The 20,479-nt window shown below is 35.4% G+C and overlaps 1 protein-coding gene across 8 annotated transcripts in view; it reads left to right on the top strand.

Moving 5' to 3' along the window:
• The window catches only part of Ankrd17 (ankyrin repeat domain 17), a 134,372-nt gene that overhangs the window by 26,264 nt on the left and 87,629 nt on the right, over positions 1–20,479 (top strand). The window lies entirely within an intron of this gene.

The following is a 20,479-nucleotide window of genomic DNA, read 5'->3' as shown; positions in this document are numbered from 1 at the left end:
TTTTATAAATTGTAGATGTGTTTGGTAGAAAAAAAGGGAGAATGTTTGGACTTAATTAAAAGCCTTGTGCTGGTGGTGACCTTTAGATTAACTCATTAGAAGGTGGGGTCTGCAAAGCAGCTTGAAGTAGGTTTGGTATCATATGTCTTAGAATTCATTTACATATCTAAGCCTAAAGCTGTGTTTGCAATTCCTGTGAAAAACTGTCGGTTATTTTAGCCTGATAAAATAATTGTTTAATTTAAGTGGTACACTCTGATCCTACATTTTTCATGTGCCTTTATTGTAAAATAAATTAGGAATTTAATTTAAAAAACCTAAAATTTGAGTTCTGATGTTAGAATGCATATTACAGTCTCCATGGGTATTTTAAATGATATTTTTTTCTGATTATATCAGTTTTAAATGACAGTATTTGAATAAAAAGCAGTTCAAGGAAATAGTGCCAAACTGCAACTGTGACTGATGATGGCCTTGTAACATGATAACAAAAACTGTATTTACGCAAATCTCAGATCCTTATCTGTGAGGATGCAAGGTTGCTATTGGGGTGGCCACTGTGTTTTCTTTCTCCTTTTTAAGAAAAGGAATAAAAAGCCTGGCTATTCAAATATCGAGGCTTTATGGTAGTGTGAGGATAATTGTTACCATTTCACTGTCTTCAAAAGAGATTTCATCGTGGGGAGAGGGCTTGGGAGCTGCTGCAAAGGGAAACTAGGCGGGGCCAAGAGGAGAAAAAGCCTATGCGCATTATAAAGTGCTGCATGATCAATGAGCATTTTCTGGAGTCTTTCAGTGTGTGCCTGGAGCTGACATTGCAGCATCTCAGGGTTCTGCAGAATGAAAACTGACTCCATTGTATTACTACCTCCTTGCAGACACCTGCCAACATGCCCGCCCCCCCCCCCCTTATTGTGTAAGTTGTATTGGGTGGTTAATTTCCATTCTCTCCTCTACTCCGCCCCTAGCTTTGACCCTGTTAGTTAGTTTCCTTTAAAATGCTGTGAAATTATTTACTGCAAAACAGTGGTATATACATTCAGTAATTACAAGTGGTCACATGACTTCTTTGGCAGTCAAGTTTAAACAGACCTAATTAGATTTTAAAGGGCTGGTGGTGCTTTTTAATTTGATCTTTAAAAAATTTGCTTGGATTTTATAGAAATGTGATTCATGGAGTTTTGATAAACCTATTTAACAGTTTTCTTAGGACATGTAAATTTAAGATTATAAAATATTTTAGAAGTCTTCATTTTCTTTTAAAGACCCTTTGATAGGAGTTTTATACATCACAGGTCCTTTCCTGCTGGCATAGCAGTTGGCTATAATTACTTCTGTTAAGGGCCAGGTGTGGATGCTGCATTGTGTATTCATTATTATGTTATTTAAAGTCACTGTCATCTTGTCCTAATTTCTCACCTATTTTAATTTGGTTTCTTTATACCTGTTGCATTAAACTCTAGTGAGTAGTTTTCTTTTTAAAATACTATAATTTAGTTAGCAGAATAGATGTGAAAAATTTGCAAATAACAAAAGGATTACCTTTTAAAAGTGAAAGTATTTAGAATGGTACAAGGCCAGAATAGGTAAAGAATGTATTTTCTAACTTTGAATTGCACTGTTTTTAAAAGTGCGTTAATACTGTAAGTATCTTACTGAATGAGCTCTCTAGAGAAATTACCCTTGACTTCTTGTATTTTTTTTAAGAACTTATTTACTATAAATGTTCATGATGGATACTGCAGTGTATTTGTCTAGCAATGTCAGTCTTACTGTAAATGTTAAGCCAGTAATTTTAAGTGTGCTATTGTAGTTTTTGCCTTTGCCATTTTAGATTTATTAAAAATGTAAAACTCTTGGATATTTATGTAAATTGACCCTTTGAATCATATAAGTCTTAAAAGCCTTCTTATTAAATCTTAGAAAAATAGAACTTAAAACCAGAAATAGATGTATCCATTGTACTGTGGTTCTGTTTTTAAATTTAATTTTTAAACTTGCATGTGATTTTAAATCACATTTTAACATCTTAAACATTTTAAATACAATCACAAGTATATGTATATATACACATTCACATGAAGACTAGTTGACACTTTAAATCTTTAAGATCTTGAATGAAATAAATTTCTGAAATTTAAAATAAAACTAGAAGGATTGGTTATAATTTATATCATGGTTTTTTCAACTGTCCAGTTTGGTGAACAAGAATAATTTGGTTAACTAAATCAGTAATTTTTTTCCACATTAAAGTAGTCACAATGCCTCTGTTCCTTCTGCTAAACTACTGTAAAAGGAACTGAGCTCAAGGTAGTAGGAAATTATCAGAAATAGAGCCAGGCTTTCATCCAGTGTGTAAGTATTTTTGTTAATCTAATATTTGTTGTTTCATATAGACATGATTCTAATTTCAGAATGTCATGGTTTTGTCGTCAGTTATATGCAGTAGCCTGTCTCAGCAGTCCTCAGAAGATCAATGGGAAGAAAAACCCTTAATTTTCTGAGAGGCGTAGAGTAGCCTGAATTGGAGTGACCGAGAGCTGTGTGTTTGTAAAAACTTGAGGACTATATATAGGCTTTGTATACAACAACATGAAATACAGGAAGTTATTTATCTTTTAATTAAATTCCAAATCCTTTAAACTGTATTCTTTGGTTTTTTCTTTTGAAAAATAAATTTATGAAAACAGGAACGTTGAGTATAGTTCTCATGCCCAGTCTCGTATTTCCTTGTCAGTTAAAGCTAGACTATAGATTGATGCTTGATGCTGTAGGTCCCAGCATTTACTAGGTAAAGGGCCTGCCACGTTCATGGCTTCAGCCGTTAACTGCACTGCTTTTAAATTTGAAGCTGAAATACTTTGTATTATATATTCTTGCTTGATATATGTGGGATTTTTGTTTTGTTTTTTTTTAAAATAAGATTGAAAAAGCCATAGAGCAGTTAACTATTTTTCATTTGTCAAGAGGTGGGCAAATAATAAATCAGTTTGTAGTTTGAATACGAAACTTCCGTGTGCTATTTATCATTGATTGGTTTTGGTGGTGGTCCCTTGTAAGTAGTCTCTCATCAGTTACTGGCTATATTTCTTTTTATATTATAAAACATACCAGCATGTTTAACACATATTCTCCTAGGAAGAACTGCACGGAGTAACCCTTAGGTCATACATATAAGTCGATGTGTTAGAAATAAGTTTAAGTATGGAAATGGTTTCAGTTGATATGTAATTTCAATTCAAAAAGAGGTTTTATAATTAAAATGAGACATCTTGGATGAGTAAATATCATCTGTTTACTCATTTTTGGTTTTTTAAAGTACATGTAGTGTGGGCAGATGAATACTAGAAATTCAGTAGTTAACCCAGCTTATTTTGTTTCAGGAGGTTAAAATTTAAAGAGTACAGAGGAAGAAATTTTTGCCATCAGTATTTTAAAGTCTAAAATTGAGAGCCTATGCTGATCCATATTTACTAACACTTGTTTCCTGTCTAAATAATTTGAGGTCTGTTTTCAGAAGTATCTTTAGAAAGTTGACATTTTCCATTAATTTGATTACTCTTTACCTGTACATGCTCACAGTCTTCTGGGTAGGAGACATTGTCTAACTAACTGTGTGTAATAGTCCTGGGTGGCTTTGAACTTAAGAGTTCTCCTATGCTTCTAATGTAGCTGTGCCTTCTAAATGTACCACCACCATTCTTGCTTAAATTGTCATTTTTAATTTTTTATTGTTTGGATTTCATTGTAACATCATCATAGGTTGCCTCTTTATGTGTATATGTATGTATATTTGTGAGGGGCTGTCAAATATCATTTTTGACATTTAAAGCTAGTTATACTATAGACATGCTTACATATACTACACACACACATGTTCTTTTAGCTATATTTTTTTCAGTATAAATTTGATTTTAGCCTAGTTTGTCTTGGAATAGTGAGTAGAGGTTGCCACATTACCTTCATACCAACTTTGGGAGTACAAAAACAAATCTCTAAAAGGTAAGTTTATGGTAGTAACACCATTATCATTTTAGAAACATTTTAATGACTTACAGAGGTTCAGACTGTTTACACAAAGGTAGAAATAAATATAATTGCTTCCATAGGAAATACGAGTTTCAGGTGAGGCTGTTCAGTGAGCTTCTAGTCCCACCACTGATTGATGTAATCTAGTGGTTAGGCATTGTGTGGGTCATGACTGAGAATCATATGTGTGATGCAGTATCTGGATGCATGCTACAAGCATTGCTGGGAAATTCACTGAGGAGCTGAGCTGATAGGAAGTATCCTTGATTACTGCTTCGTTGGTGAGCATCTGAGTTCTGCTTTATTACTGGTGTCAGTGTGGAGGCCCTTGGGATGACAACCTTTGGTTTCATAGGTGATTGGGTTAATATTGACTATTAATAATTAGTTTACAGATAAAGTCAGATTTGAGTAATGGGTTAGGAGTTATAAAGTAGTTTGTCTACATTAGTGGTCTGATGAACCATATTAGCTATTTATCGAGTATTAAGTTATTATCAAACGGGGAATAATGTTTATTTCTCTAGTGAATCTAAACAATTCTGTGAGGGACCTACTTCATAAAAGGAATAATGAAGTAACCCTAAATAAACATTGAGCCCAGTAACATACATAGTTGACACTTAATTCTTAGATTGTCTTTTAAAGTAGCAGTAACCTTATATATCATGTTTATGCTATCATCCTCCATTTGACAGATGAAAGTTGATCCTGAGAGCATATTTAAATACTCTTTATAGTCTTAGCATTCAAACTGCTTAAAAGTTAAGGGCACAAAAAGCTTTTGGTTATGAGAGTTATGTGTATTAATATTTGTAGTATTAGAAAATATCAGTATTTATATTATTAAAAATTAAAATGTAGAAAATTTAAACAGTTACTTAAATACTTGACCTATTAGCATACATATATTTAAAGCTAAGCTATTTTTCAAAAGAACTAAACAGTGTTAGTGCTTTATATTTCTACATATGATTTTTAAGTTTGCCTTAATAGAAGTAACTAAAGTGTCATCTGCTTGTATATTCACTGTATAATTTGTTTGGGTAAAGTCTCAGAAGAAATTGAAGTGAGCAGTGATACAGGTTTGGAAAAGGGGTTAATAAGTAAGATAATTGTGGGTATTCTTCTTAATGCCTGTCACCTTGTACAGGTGGAGTTTTTTATATTTGATTTACATTTACTGTGTGTGCGTGTATGTTATGTGTTTGTATGTGTATGGGCCCTCGAGGAGACAGTTGACAGCTTACAGGATCGAGCGTGTTCTTCCTACTATTTGGGTTCTAGGGATAAGAACTAGGTTGTTAGGCTTGTCAATAAGCACCAGTAGTTTCTTGAACATGGAATCTGATAAATTATTCTTGTATTTTATGTTATCATAAACTGCTGTGCTTTGACTATATCAGAAGCACATTTGATAACATACCAGTCATTTAGAGGATACTATGGGTTTTGTTGGTAGTCTGAGATGCCTCAGCCTGCAAAGGCAGTACGTGGTTGCCAAACCTGAAGGAAAGAATCAGTCCCATTAGTTGACGACCTCTTTCTTCATGTGTATTTCATGGCATGCACTCATGTATGTGGACACAACGCACGGAGACATGCACACCCACGGGCACATGCGCACATGTACTTGCATGCACACAAGTTATGTACCTAACATAATAGTGTAATTAATTTAGAGAATTATATTGTATTACCATTGCTGTCTAAAAATTGAAAACTTGGCCGCCTTGTGTTATGGTACAGTGTCTGATGTTTTCCAGAATCTGGCTATTCCTGGAAGCCTGAGTTTAATAGTTAACAACATACAATGTGAACACAGTCTTTCTTGAAATGACATTCTTGGTTTCATTCATTTTTGAGAGAATGTCTACCAACTAAATCTGAATTAAACAATCTTTTAAAAATGGCATCCCATGTTCTATTCACATCCTAAAGTTTTTCTGCAGGTAATCATCATGCACATTCAGCAGAAATGCCTTCAAATTTACAATATAGAATTTTTTAAAAATGATTGAAAAATTTTACATTGCTGGGGCATAGTGACAACACAGCTCCAGTCGTCACCGAGATGTACAGGATTCTGTGAGCTCGCGTAAGAGAGCCAGCGTTCTGGCCAGTCTGGACTTCCAAGAGAAACCTTGACTAAGTAAACGGATGAGAAAGGGGGAGGAAAGGAGGGAAATAGCTAAGTGTTTTTTACTGTTTTGCAAAAGAACTGTCTTTGTGCTTCTTTGCCCTCATAGCTACATTTATATAAGTAGGAAATATGGTACTACTAGCTAGTATAGACTTGTGTAAAGCGTGGCCAGGAGACTTATGGTCCATTACTTTTGTGTTAGTGTATGATTTGCATGATGAATAAGCAAATAACCACCACCTTAGTATTGCAAATGTACTGACTTCTGTGCCTCTGATTACAGGCTCATGTCAGCACGCCAGGATGTATGTTGTGTAGAGTCAGAGAGAGAGAGAGAGAGAGAGAGAGAGAGAGAGAGAGAGAGAGAGAGAGAAGGGCGTAGGGAGGGAGGAGACACACAGAGACAGAAAGATATTGATTACAGGCTCATGTCAGCATATAAGGGTTTCTGTACTGCTTGGAGTCTTCTACTGTGCTTTGTGTACATTGTGTGCTGAGACCATCTCCTGTAAGGAATTTTGACCTTACAGTACTTCTGGAGAGAGTCTTGGCATCTGAAGAGGTAGATAACCTACTTTACAAAAGTTGATGTCAGTGATCACATTCGAATAATTATCAGCTTACCTGAATATCACCCAAGTTAACTACCCTTCAGAGGAGCAAAACTATTTTAGACTTAAGTAAGCTTCATTCTAATGTATTTTATTATTTTCTTGAATTTACTAATTAACCACATAGTCTAAATTTGAGTCCTATCTTTGTCACTCAGGATTCTTAGAAGTGAGGAGTTTGTGGGCTTAAAGTAGTGAGAGGATTACAACTAAGAAAACTGGTTGTTTTTCTTTTAGGAATTTCTAATTTATTATGTGTATGTTTGAGTGCATGTATATATGTTCATGATGTGTGCCTGGTGCCTATAGAGTTTCTGAAGAGGGTATCAGATCCCCTGGGACTAGTAACACATGGTTGTAACTAGCTACCATGAGGCCGGTCCTTTAGAATAGAAAGTGCTCAGAATTGCTGGGCTGTCATTCAAGCACCTAGGAACTCATTTTTGTTGTAAAAACAATATCGAATACCAATCGTGTTAGAGATATTTAAAAATTGAAATGATTTTATAAATTCTATCCGTCATTTTCTTCGGTCTGCATAATCAGGGATGACTTGTAAATTGTTTGGTCACAGTCTGGGAAGTGAGTGTGCAGCGGTGGCACAGCCTTTATCCCAGTGTTTAGGAGGTAGGGGGTAGATCTCTGGGTTCCGGGAGAGCCAGAACTCCACAGAAATCGTCTTGAAATTCCAAAGAGAGAGTCAGAAGACAGAGACATGAAACATTTATTTCAAATTTGAACCATTTTCTTTTTCTTTCCTTCTTCCTTTTTTGGGGGATGGTGGGAAGTGATCCTGTATTAAGAGACAAGGTGGCTGAATTTGAATCAGGCAGAAACAGCCTTGAACATTTTTACCTTTGAAGGCTATAGATTTCTTTTTGTCTTTGTACCCTGACATGGATGCTGCTTTAGTTTTAATTTGATTCTGAGGTTTTTTTCCTTCCTCAGAGACTAATTTGGCTATATATTTAGAAAAGTGAAAGATAAGTTCAAATAAAGTGGCTGGCAAAATGACTTTATGGGTAAATTGCCACAAAGTACCAGGATTCAGTTCCCAGTACCACATGGTGAAAGGGATGAACCAATTCCTGAATCTCCATATTTATATCGCGGTAATGTGCATGCATGTATAACACACACACTAAGTAAATAAATGTCAAAATATTTTGATTAATATGTGTCCTTCATTCATTAAGAAACTAAGCAGGGCAGAAAGTGCTTGTTGCACAAGGCCGAGTGCCTGAGTTTACATCGCTAGCACCTCCTAAGGAAAATCTGTGGGCCACGTGGGATCCCAGCAACAGAAGGCAGAAAGAACAGGATTCTAGGGGATCATTGCTGTCTAGCCAGGGCAGCAGGTGAACATCAACATTTCTCACACACAAAACAGTATGTGTTTGTGGATGGGTGGGGGAGCAGCAAAACTTGAAGCTCAGTTCGGCTCAATAAGCATAGTATTTGATAAATCTCCTCATTTGTCTTACGGCCTTTGGTCTGCACTTTGCACTTACATGTCCTGTCTTAAGCTTACCTCTCTCGAAGTTTTCTCTGTCTAACCTTCCTACCATTTATTTCCGTCTTCTACCTTTTTATTTTGAAAAAGTATAGCTTGTTTTACGTTTCAGATTAAACAGTAATTTTATAGACATAGGAATGTTGACTTTCTTTAGATTTAAAAAGTAGTTGTCATATGTTTAACATGTATTTATGTATTTATATAAAGCATTATTATACTTAAGTGCTTATAATTAGAGAAAAATAATTTAAAGTAATTTATAGAGCATATACTCCATAAAAACTAAAAACAAAACCAGAATTAGTAAGTGAAGAGTAGGGGTAAGGGCAGCTCAGAAGTAGATATGCAATAAACATATTTCATGTTAACTGACAACCGGTTCTAAATGTGGAATTGGGTGAATTTTGATATGTGCATAGTTGATAGCTTCTTAGTACGTGAGACAATCCGGTGAACTCATATTTCTCCCAAACTTAGATCTGAGCAAACACTGTCTTCTTTGGCCTCAATAATGGAAATACACAGTACTAAGCTTCATTTGTTTCTATAAAGTATTTATTTTCCAAAGATTTATTAACAAGATGAATTTGATCAAAAAATCACGGAGCACTCAGTTATCGTGCGTCCTGACTTGTTTCCGGCTGGTATTTAGAGCTGGAGTGGAGCTGGAGTGGAGCTTGCAAACTGTTGCTCGCTGGTGCACATCCTAGCTGCAGTTTTCTCCAGTTTCTGTCTGCACTGCTATGCAGTCTTCACACTAGTAGTGTGTTACATTTGTCTTGCAAGCATGTTGTCTGTTTAATGTAGTAGATGCTAATTCTTTTTTTAAAATTACATTTGTGTGTTTGTTTTGTGTGTTGTGTATACATGTGCGGTGTGTGGGAGCTCACATGTGCCATTGCGCACATGCAGAGGTTAGAGGACAGCTCGCAGGAGTTGGTTCTGTTCTTCTGTCACGTTTCTGTCTGACGCAGATCTTCAAGTTTGGTGCAGGTGTTTTTATCTGCTAAGCCGTTGGGCTGGCTTAGTAATTGTTATTTTCTAATTGCTTGTTGCCACTTCGCGTATAAGAGCACAGCACATGTTCACATTGTAACTTGTAAAGTAGCTAAAAATTACTTTTTTACTCAGTATTTTTTAATATATGTTTGGAATTTCTCTATCATTTTTGGTGTTTTTTCATCTTACAAAAAAGAAAAAAGAAAAAAAGAAGAAAAAAGAAAAAGAAAAAGAAAAAGAAAAAAAAACTATTTTTAGTCTTAGTTGAGTTGGTAGTTGCTTGAGATGTCCTCTGCTTTGGATGTTGGTCATGTCTGTGCGCTCTGTCTTTGCTTCCTTGAATTAGGATAGCAAGTGCATCTGCTGTCAGACCCAGATGCGTTTTAAATAGGTGTTGGAGGTTGAGCATGGGGCCTCTTATTACATAGGTGTTGGAGGTTGAACATGGGGCATTGACTAGCTTCCTAAGTCCCCACCCCCACCCTTTCACTTCGGTACTGGCGGTTTGTACTCTTATTTTCTTTGCTCTTCCCATTAGTTCACGTTTCATATCTCTTTTCATTTTTTATTTTATAGATTTTTGCCATTTATTTTCTATGTTCTCCTTACTTTATATTTAATTTAGTTTTGTTTCCGAGATTATATGGAAACCTTTCTATTTTCCTTTTATTAGCATTCATAAGCTATACATTTCTGTGGGCTGCTTATGTATGGATCACATCTTTTGATACTTTTTTTTTATTTGTCAATTTTCAGGTTTCAGTGTTTTTAGATTTCTCTTAAGACTCTTGACTTTTGATTCAATTTTGTCTTGCTCAGTTGATTTCAGTGTGAAATTAATCTTTTCCTGCCTAACATTTGGGCTTTTGTTCGTATAGAATGTCCTGCTTATATGCTGGTTTGGGGAGAATTCGAGGATATAATTATATAGATAAATTTTGGTCATATGGTCATTGGTCATTGGAAAACTTATTTGGGGAAAGATTATGTGAGCTGTTTAAGTTGTTACATTTCTAAATATGTTAGAATATTATGGGTTTCCAATTTAATTATACATAATCAAAAATATACTTAGAGTTCATTTTATTTAAATCTGTTGAAACTTGTATGGACCATTTTTTGTGAATGTTTGATGGGTACTTTAAAAAAATGTATTAATTGTTAATATGTTCCATAAATGTGAGGCAGGCAGATTGTGTTAAGTAATGATGTGTAAATCTTTTACATCTTTATGGATTTTCTGTCTGCTTGTTCTATCGCTAAAAGATATGCTAAAATTACAATTCAATTGTAATAATAGAGAGGTTCATTCTTTTTCTGTGAGCTTTTGCTTTGTGTATTTTGGAGCTTCACTCTGAAATATTTGCAAATTTGGGACCATTTTGTTTTCCTGTCAGAATGATCCTTTTAATGTTGTTACATCTTTCTCTGGAGTTTTGTCACTGTTGTCTGAAGGGTACTGTTATTAACTTTCCTGTGAGATGCTCATGTGTGACATCTTCTCCATATAAAGGTATTTCCTATGTGTGGCCTGCCATGTAGAGAATTCTTTTTTCTTTTGGGATTAGTCTGTATTTTTTAGCTGGTATTTAGTTCATCTCTCTTTTATGTAATTATAACTTTTGTTTTCTTACCATCCTATTTTTTATTTTTCCCATTTGTCATTACTCCTTTGTTCCGTGCCTTTTATTGTATTACGCATTCAAATTTGAATTGACAAGTCAAATGCATACTTATGGTTTAGAATACGCTTTAAAATATCAATTTAATATTAAAATAATGGATTTTGTGTTGTTTCATGCTAGTTTCTGTGCTTTTAAAACCTAGGTAGAGTATATACTACGTTTTCTTTATCAATTTGTCTCCCTATGGATGCTTTGTTTGAAGAGTACAGTCTCTTTGAGATAGAGAAAAGACAGATTTAGTTTTCCAGGGTGGGGTTGGTAAATAATGGTAATTCTGTTTTTGGTATTTTGAGGAACTTCAATACTATTTATATTAATGCCCTTAATATACATTTCTTACAGTGTCATATCAGTATTCTTTATTGTACACATTCTTGCAAACCTTTACTGCCATTGGAATACCAGTTTACTGATGTTGTCCTTCCTGGCCTCAGATTCACACTGCTCCTGCTTCCCATGCATTACCTTGCTTCACTGAGCTTTAGTAATTGTCATTGAAACGGGTTTAAGCTATATCTCACGATGATTTCAAGTAACACTTATTAAGAGATGTATTAACTTCTCTCTGTATATCTGCTGGCCATCAATATTCTTTAAAAAAATGTCTGATAGAATGTCTAAATGTTTTTTGTTCGAGATACTATTTTAATCTTTACATAATAAACTTCATGGTTTAATTATAATTATTATCCTTTATCTGTCCATCATTGATTTTGTCTTGACCTTGCATTATTATTACTATTCTTTTTTTTTTTTTCCGGAGCTGGGGACCGAACCCAGGGCCTTGCGCTTCCTAGGCAAGCGCTCTACCACTGAGCTAAATCCCCAACCCCTTATTATTACTATTCTTATGTTGAAAGCATGTCTCAAAATGATTGAATTGGAATCTCTTGAGGGGGTGGAGAAGAAGAAAAGCAAATCGCAGTGTTATTCACCTCTGGTATTGTGAGACTTATGGATAAAGGAGATTTTAAGCTATTTTTTCCCAAACTCTCCAAAGGAATAGAAAAGAGCTTTTTTTCTTAAATGATTAGAAGTAGAAATTTTAAGTAGACAATTTTCTGAGGCAGTATTTCATGGTCTTCCAGAGTGGGCATTTTCTGTATTTAAAGAATTCAAAGTTTTTCTTCTTTATTTTGTAATTGATATCTAGTTTGTTTCTTAGCTAGTGCACTGAGTCTTTTCAGTATTTTTTAATCATCTCTGTAAAATGCAAGTCACTGTTACAAGAACAATTAATAATTTAAGACACTACACAAAGAAACTGTGCATCTGACCTTAGAAACTTTTTAGTGTGTTAAAAAAGCAAAACAAAACATGGAAATGGTTTAGCATCTCAACCAAAGGCCTTGGCCAAGTTAAGTGTCTTTAGTGAAGTTATGTACCCTCAATGAACTAACTGACTTCTAGTTTTCCTGTACTGTTATTGGCTTGAACTAAAGCCAGAAATAAGATAAATTTCCTATATTCCTGAAGTTTATATTTTATTTGGCAAGACTGACAATATGCAGCTAAGTAAGTGAATGCCATTTAGTATTCTGATAGTATTAACTAGAATTATTTAGTGTCCAACATACTATTTATTATAAATCTAAAGTTTGAGTAAACCCTGACAAGAAGAGGGATTGTTCATAGGGACTTAGTGGCAAATTGAGCAGATACTTGAATGTCAAGTTCCAGATAGAGGAAAGTTTCTGAGGAAAGCCCACAAGATTGGTAATTTGAAGGGGAGGAGATTGAGAGACAGTAGAGATAATGGTAATTCTGTGAAGAAATCAGCAAGGGAGACGTTTTTTCTCAGTTACATAGAAGATTGCTGCGAGGTTTGTGAAGGGAAGAGGAGTGTGACTTGTTAATCTTTCTGGAGTTCTCTCCCATTCCTTCTTTGTTTCTATACATGCAGTGCACTCGTGCAGGTGCACATAGGGAACCAAGCAAGCCTATGTTATTTGGGGGGCCTCTGAACAGTGTTGTGTACAGAGTTACCTCATGAGTGCCACTGATTGTCATTTAATAACCCCTGTCTTCTGGGAATAGCATGGTTTGTTCACTTATGCAGGACGTCTCCATTCAGACTCCTTTTCGGTTGTTTAAATTATATTTTGTAATTAACTTAAAAATAAGAGTGTTTCCAGAAGACTTTTTCATACATCTGTTTTATTTAGCTCACTTTTCCTTTCTCCACATCTAATCTCAGTGCCTTAATTTCTGTAATGTAAACAGTATTGATAGGAATATAAACCATGATGTAATACCAGTATAATTTGATTTCCTATTTCCTATCACAGGACCTCTTTTAGTAGCCGAGAACTATGCCCACCATTGGCTTAAATACTTAATACGTATTTGTTTCTGAATACCACAGACAAATAGAACATTGGGTAAATGGGAAATGGTATAAATTTCTTAAAATTGAATGTATTAATCTTTTTCATATATTTTTAAATGTAAGGAATAAATTTTAGTACTTTAAGTTAATCCTCTTATATGATACTGCAAAACATTGCTGTAGACATTTGTGGGGGGGATCCAGCCTTGTTTCCTTGCTACTCCTTGTCTGTCAAGACACCATAATAATGTCACTGAAAACTCTGTAGCACCACTTGGATTGATGGGGATTTTTTTTAAGACTAGATTTTAATTTTATCTTTCTAGAAAAAATAACTGTGCTGGCAAGATCAGGTACAGCCTGGAGACATATTATTGATACCTGGAACTGACAGGTGGAAGGAAAGAGCCAACTGCAAAATTCCCATCTAAACTCTACACATGTACACATATGGTCTGCATCCTGATATGCACATTATACAAACATACACATACATACAATAGTACTTTTCAAAGTTCAGGAAAAACAAACAAGTTTCTGCACACTTTTCAAACTCCAACATGGTGGTGCAAGCCTCTAATCCCAACACTTGGAAGCAGAGGCAGGCAGATCTGAGCTTGAAGACAGCTTGGTTTTTGTAGGGCTCCCGGGCCTCCCAAGGCTATATGGTGAGATCGGTGTCATAGCTGTACCACTCCCTTTTGAATGACAGTGTTCCAGGGCTTTTTATTAGATTATGCTCTCCTTCCCTAAACCTTCCCCCAATGAATAGCACAAACCTTTTTGTTACAGGAAGCTAGTCATATTTCAGTCATGTGAAATGGTTCTTAGAGAAAGTACTAAACATGAAAGCCATAATCTATATGTATTTTAGAACCTAAAAGAACTATTTAAATGTCTGACTTAAAAGTAATTAAGGAATGTTGTCCATCTATGTTTTATAAAACAAATTTATTCAAACTCTCTAGTTGGTACTACTATTAATACTAGTTGCTGTTATGATTTATTTTTATTTTATGTGTATGAATGTTTTGCCTCCTCTTTGTAACTGTAGTGTCCACAGAGACCAGAAGAGACATTGGATCCTCTAGAACTGGAGTTCAAGAATGCTGTGAGCTGCCGTGTGGGTTCTGGGGACTGTACCTGTCCTCTCCCTGTACAGCAAGTGCTTGTAACTGCTGTTGTCCTGTCTCTCCAGCACCTAAAATTATTCTTTTAGGTCATTTGCCACACTCTCCAGGCCACTTTCATAATAAGTATATTGCTGCATTTCAAATCACAAAATCCCTAATTTTATAAATGTAAGGTATTTTCAGCTTTACATTTTCCTCTGTTTGTCCTTTCCTGGCCACTACAGTGTAGTTGACTGTATAGTTGAAAAACAATGTTTAAAAGGTTTACCACAATAGAATTGATGGTCATTATAGTTCCAATTTTTTTTTTTTTTTTTTTTGGTTACTTTTCGAGACTGTATCTTATGTAGTTCTGGCTGATCTGAAATTCCCAATGTAGTCCTGGGTAGCCTTGAACTCACAGATCTGCCCTCTTCCGCCTCTGCCTCTGCCTCTGCAGACTCAGATTAATGGCTGGTGTCACCACACCTATATCAAGAATAAATATTTATTAATCTTGTTCAGTTTAGTTCCGTACCTTTTTTCCTGCTTCTTTGACCTTGTCCTACGCCGTGAGTATTATGTTGGATGAGTATCTTGTCTAAGCAAGGAAGCACACGTGGGTAGGTAGTTGCCATATCTCCTAATGAGGAGGAGAGGAACACTGCTTTATATTTGGGTGTTTATGAAACTTGGGGTCTGTATTCACACAGTGTTTAAAACTAAACTGTATGAGAAGTGCAGTTTATTTTAAATTTAGGATTTCTCACTCTAATCAAGTCTAAATTCATGCTTACATAAATATTCAAAAGACTTACCATAAAAGTGACTAACTTCTTCCCCGTTTTAATACTTTGGAATTGAATGGATACCCAAGCAAGCACAGTCTAGTATATTTTTCAGCATGGCATTAAAATACTTTGTTTTATATCTCTTTAGATTTATACAAAATAACGTAAAGGTCAAGACAGAATGCTAGTTATAATTGATACCTTTGAATTGGGTGTGCCACTGTCTACATGCTGAGGTCAGGGGACAGCTTGAGGGAGGAATCAGTTCTCACTCCCACCTTATGGGTCTTGTGGCTATAACACAGGTCATGGGGCTTGATACCAAGTGATTACTTTGAAGTGCCATTTAACAGGTCAGGAAATTAGTGTTCTGAAGGATTTTTGTTTTTACTTTTGAGAGAAGCTTTGTTACACTGGCCCTAGACTTTTTTCTAACCCAGACTGCCCTAGAGAGTGGAATCCTCTTGAGTGTTGGGATTATACTGCTTGGGTTATGTTTAACTATTTAAGAACATATCCAGGAAAAAGGTAATCTAGTAATTCTAATTGAGATACAAAGCTGGAACTCAGCTGAGAAATTACTGGGAGACAATTCGCAAAGTGGCTAGTGACGTAGGTTATTGTTAAAATGTGGATTTGTTGATGAAGTCACCCTGCCATACAGTACAAAAGGGAAAAAAAATGGTGTAGAGGTCACATTTACATAAGCTGGCCAAAGAATAGAAGTTAATCACAAATCTAAAAGTTGTGCATTAGGAAACATGACAAAAAGAACAAATTGAACAAAACCCCGAATAAAGGAAATGGTGATGATAAAGACAGAATCTCTAAAGGAATGGTTACAATTGAGAGAGAGGGGTGAAGAGAGTAAAAGGATGCATCTTGCCAGCGATGCCTCTGTGGACAAGCGTTGCTGCCAGTGATGCCTCTGTGGACAAGCGTTGCTACCAGCGATGCCTCTGTGGACCAGCGTTGCTGCCAAGCCTAACGACCTGGGGGCAGTGACTGAGAGGGTCGATGTTTAGGATGCATATGGTAGAAAGAGAACCAACTTCTTACACGTTTTCCTCTGATTTCCACACATGTGCTGTGACACATACATGCGCCCCCCCGCCCCCAATGCACAATTAAGTACTTTTGAAAAGATATACCTTATTACTAGAGTACTTTCCTAACGTGAAAACCTGAGTTTGATTTGTAACATTTATAAGATAAATGAAACTAGCAAGGGACTGTTATGAATAGCTTTATGCCTATAAGGTTAAATTTGATGAAAGGAACAAATTTAAGGATATCCCTAACACCAAATCTCACTCAAGAATCAATACCCTGAAAAAATCTGTTTGAGAAATTATGTTTGTAATTTAAAATGCTCCCACATAGGCATCTTACTGTCCAGATGGCTTTGTAATCAAACTATATGATATATTAAAGGGAAATATATATAAAATGGTGGAAAACAGACATCGGGGATCACAACCCTATATTTGAGACCTGCACCAGTTTGATCCAAATGATTCTAAAACAGAAGGGGTTCATGAGATGCTTCTGTGGGTGAAGGCATCTTTTGCCAAGTCTGACTACCTTAGTTCACTCTCCAGAACCCAAGTGTTAGAGAACTAAGTCCTCCAAATTGTCCTTTTACTCTTGCCTGTGTGAATACTTACAGAGTAAATAAGTAAATGTGATTTTAATAGTTGGAAACCAATACGTAGCATGATTGTAGAAAACAATCTTAGTAAAGTAGTAACTAACAGGCAACTAACAGGCAATATGGTGTGTCAGATTAATGATGTGTATGTACAGTAAGTAAACTTGTTTGAACATTGCTGACCAATATAATGATGTGACATACTTGAAGGAAAAATACTTTATTGTCTCAGGTAGGCACAGGAAAAGTTCAAGCTTGATACCAGCTGTTTAAAAGCTGGTTATGAGAATCTGACGCGATGCGCATCAGAAAAACTTGGTAGCCAATAATGGTGCTGGGTGATTTCTTTGTAAAGTACAATTGTAATGCCACTAGGAAATATTAAACAATTAGGAATCAAACTTAATAAACAATGCAGTTTATATGTTGAAATCTAAAAAATTTTCAGTGAAAACAAAGGTGGCTTAAAAAAATGAACATAAATGAATTATAAACCTAAGATTGTGAAAGATGTCTAATCCCCTCGTGGTATATATACAATGGACACAATTCCAGTCAAAAACTCCCAAGTTTTTTAGGAGGAGTGGGGGTCTTTAGGTTTGACAGTGACATTTTAATATTTGTAATAGGAAAAGCTATAGAATGTCCAAAACATTTTTGAAAAGTAAAGAAAAATTTAAGACTTATTAGAAATAAAATTTTATTAACCATGATAGATTATAAAGCCATGCTTTTAAGATGGTTTGTTACATTGATAAAAGGAGACATACAGCTTAATGAATTAGTTTGAAATTTTAGAGGTCCATAATACTCATGATGACTTAGTTTTTGACAGAGGTGCCAAGGTGATTTAGTAACGAAAGTAGTTTTCTCAATCAATGGTGCCAAAATGTTCAAGTATCATTTTTATAGAAAGATAGATTAGCTCAAAACTCATATATGCAAAAATTCACCATGAATCATGAATGTAGTTGTAAAAGACAGAACATTACACATTCTAGAAAAAAAGCATAGGAGAAAATCTTTATGACCTTGGATAAGTAAGTATATTTTAGATAGGATACAGTATAAACCTAAAAGAAAACGAGACTATTGAACTTGAACAGTATTAGAAGCCTGTTTTTCAGATGCTACTGAGAAAATGCCTAAAAGAGAGGAACCCACCAGTTAAAGTCCCACAGCAAACCACATGACTCAAAGGGCTTGCTCCCAGATCATTCACATTTCCTATAGATCAGTAATGAAAAACCCAATAAAAATCGAGAAATACAATAGGCATTTTGGCTCTATAAGTAAACCTTACAGAATAATTTTTGGATATAGAGTGAGACATAATATGAATAGAGTACTTAATACTTGGGTTTCTTTTTAACTTTCACTTGAATAACATGATTGAATTGAGTCTTAACAGTACTTGGTTTGGGGGGCTGGAGAGATGGCTTGGTGGTTAAGAGGACTGTGACTGTTGAATACCTAGCACCCAAAATAGGGCTTAAAGTTGTCTATAACTGAAGTTCCAGGGTCCCTACACCCTCACACAGAAATGCATGTATGCAAAACACCAATGTGTACAGCATAAATAAATTTAAAAGCAGTATTTGATTTGATACTAATATTTTCTTCATTCGAAAATAATTAGGCTGGGTGAGGTGTATTCCAGTCCTCTAGAGCCAGAGACAGGGGATCTCTGCATTCAAGGTCAGCACTTTGGTCTACATAGTGAGCTCCAGGGTAGCCAGAACTTAATAGAGAGACCCTATCTCAAAATAGTAGTAGGATTAGTTGGGAAACTATGTGGTGGTGTCCATCGCATGGTATCCAGCATGTGAAGGTAATGGCTGAGGGATCAGGAGTTCAAGGGCCTACCTGACTACCTGAGACCCTTTCTCAAAAACAAAAGCAAACAAAGTAAAATTAGATATATACATGCTTTTAAGTGAATGACATGTAGTAGCAAGTTGAAAGTTAATTTTATATATTTCAAATAATATAAACTGAAATACTAGCTATTGGTATTTTTGCTAAAAATATAGAAATAAATAATTCTTTTACCTCTATGAGGTTGGAGGTAGTGGTGAGACAGCTCTATGTAGCTCAGTCGGGCCGAAAACCAGTAATTCCTGAATGCTAGGATCATAAGGCCTGTGAGACTATGTTTACTTTGATTCTTTAGTGCCTAAACTCCCAAGGTTTTCTTTTGCTGTTTCACATAATAGAAGAAAGAATGTGCGGTCATTTTTTGTTAGTTTGTTTAAATGTTTTATTGCTTCATGTACATTCATGTTTTGTTTGTATGTATGTAAGTGCATTGCATTCATGTATTGTTCAGGAGGGCCAGAATAGGGCTGCAGATAGCCAAGAACTGGAGTTAGGTTTGTTTGAGTGGCCATATGGGTGCTGGGGACTAAACCTGGGGCCTCGGAAGGAACAGTGAGTGCTCTTAACTGCTAGCCCCTGATTTATAAGGTAAGCAGTACAGAAGAGTGTAGATAAATAAGAGACAAAATTTCCTCAGTGTAACACCCACCACGACCAGCAAGGAAGACACAACACCGTCGGTTTATTTTTAACAGCCTTTATTGTAGGAACACCTCACTGTTGATATGGGGACCCCGAGCAACAAAGGTACTAGCCTTATATACAAAAAAGGCTATGGCTATATACTTGTCCTCTAGGGATTGGTGGAGCATGAAATATCTCATTAGCATGAATATCACTCCAGCCTGATAGCTGTCGGAGAAATGTCAACACATGTGCTTTGTGGGTGTTTACCACAAATGACCACTGGATGTCAGCGCCATCTTTTTATCTATATGTGTCGCTTCCTACACCTTGGGGATTTTATTTTATTTTTATTATCTGTTAATAACTTTGGTTTATCAGTCTTGACTGTGTATATATACTTTAATAAGATACACAGCGCATTTTCTGTAGTATAGTTTTACGATCTAATATAGCTATAGATACTTAATAATATAGAAACTTTTGTACTTCAGTATTCATATTCATTTGATACATATTTTTATATATTATGCATAATGTCAAAACTCGGTTCTAGTGCAAGAAAATAAGGTTTCTGTTAGATTCAAGTGAGCAGAGGATGGCGATACCTAAAGGAGCCAGTAGTGTTTAGTATGAAGTTTTGCAGCCTACTTCGATGAAGGGTGACAGGCACACTGGTTGGTGTTGAGGGTGGGAGGGGAGCCCTGGTTATACTGGGTACATATCCTGCCCCTGAGCTACACCCACAAGCACCTCTTGTTTTATTTTCAATCTGTGTAACTACTGTTGTATTGATATGTATGAAGTAACGGATAGCCTTTTTCTCTGTAAGATCAGTACTGTAATAAACAATCGTGTACATATATTTCTTTGCTTACATGGACAAATAATTTTTGTAGGTAAAATTCCTAGAAAGAAAAATTTAATTGTTAAAATTTTATATTCTACCAGACATATCAACTTTTAGACATTATTTGCCAGTGGGTATAAAATTATACCTTATTTTAATTTGTATTGATCTTATTTCTCAATAAAGTTGCATATACTTACTGGAATTTTATGTTTCTATTAAAATTATTCATAAATTTTGTCCATTTTACCCTTAGTAAAA

Source organism: Rattus rattus, chromosome 11 (assembly GCF_011064425.1).
Source record: "Rattus rattus isolate New Zealand chromosome 11, Rrattus_CSIRO_v1, whole genome shotgun sequence".
Classification (NCBI taxonomy): domain Eukaryota; kingdom Metazoa; phylum Chordata; class Mammalia; order Rodentia; family Muridae; genus Rattus; species Rattus rattus.
The sequence above is the reverse complement of the archived record's forward strand: the minus strand, read 5'-3'. Positions and strand labels throughout refer to the sequence as shown.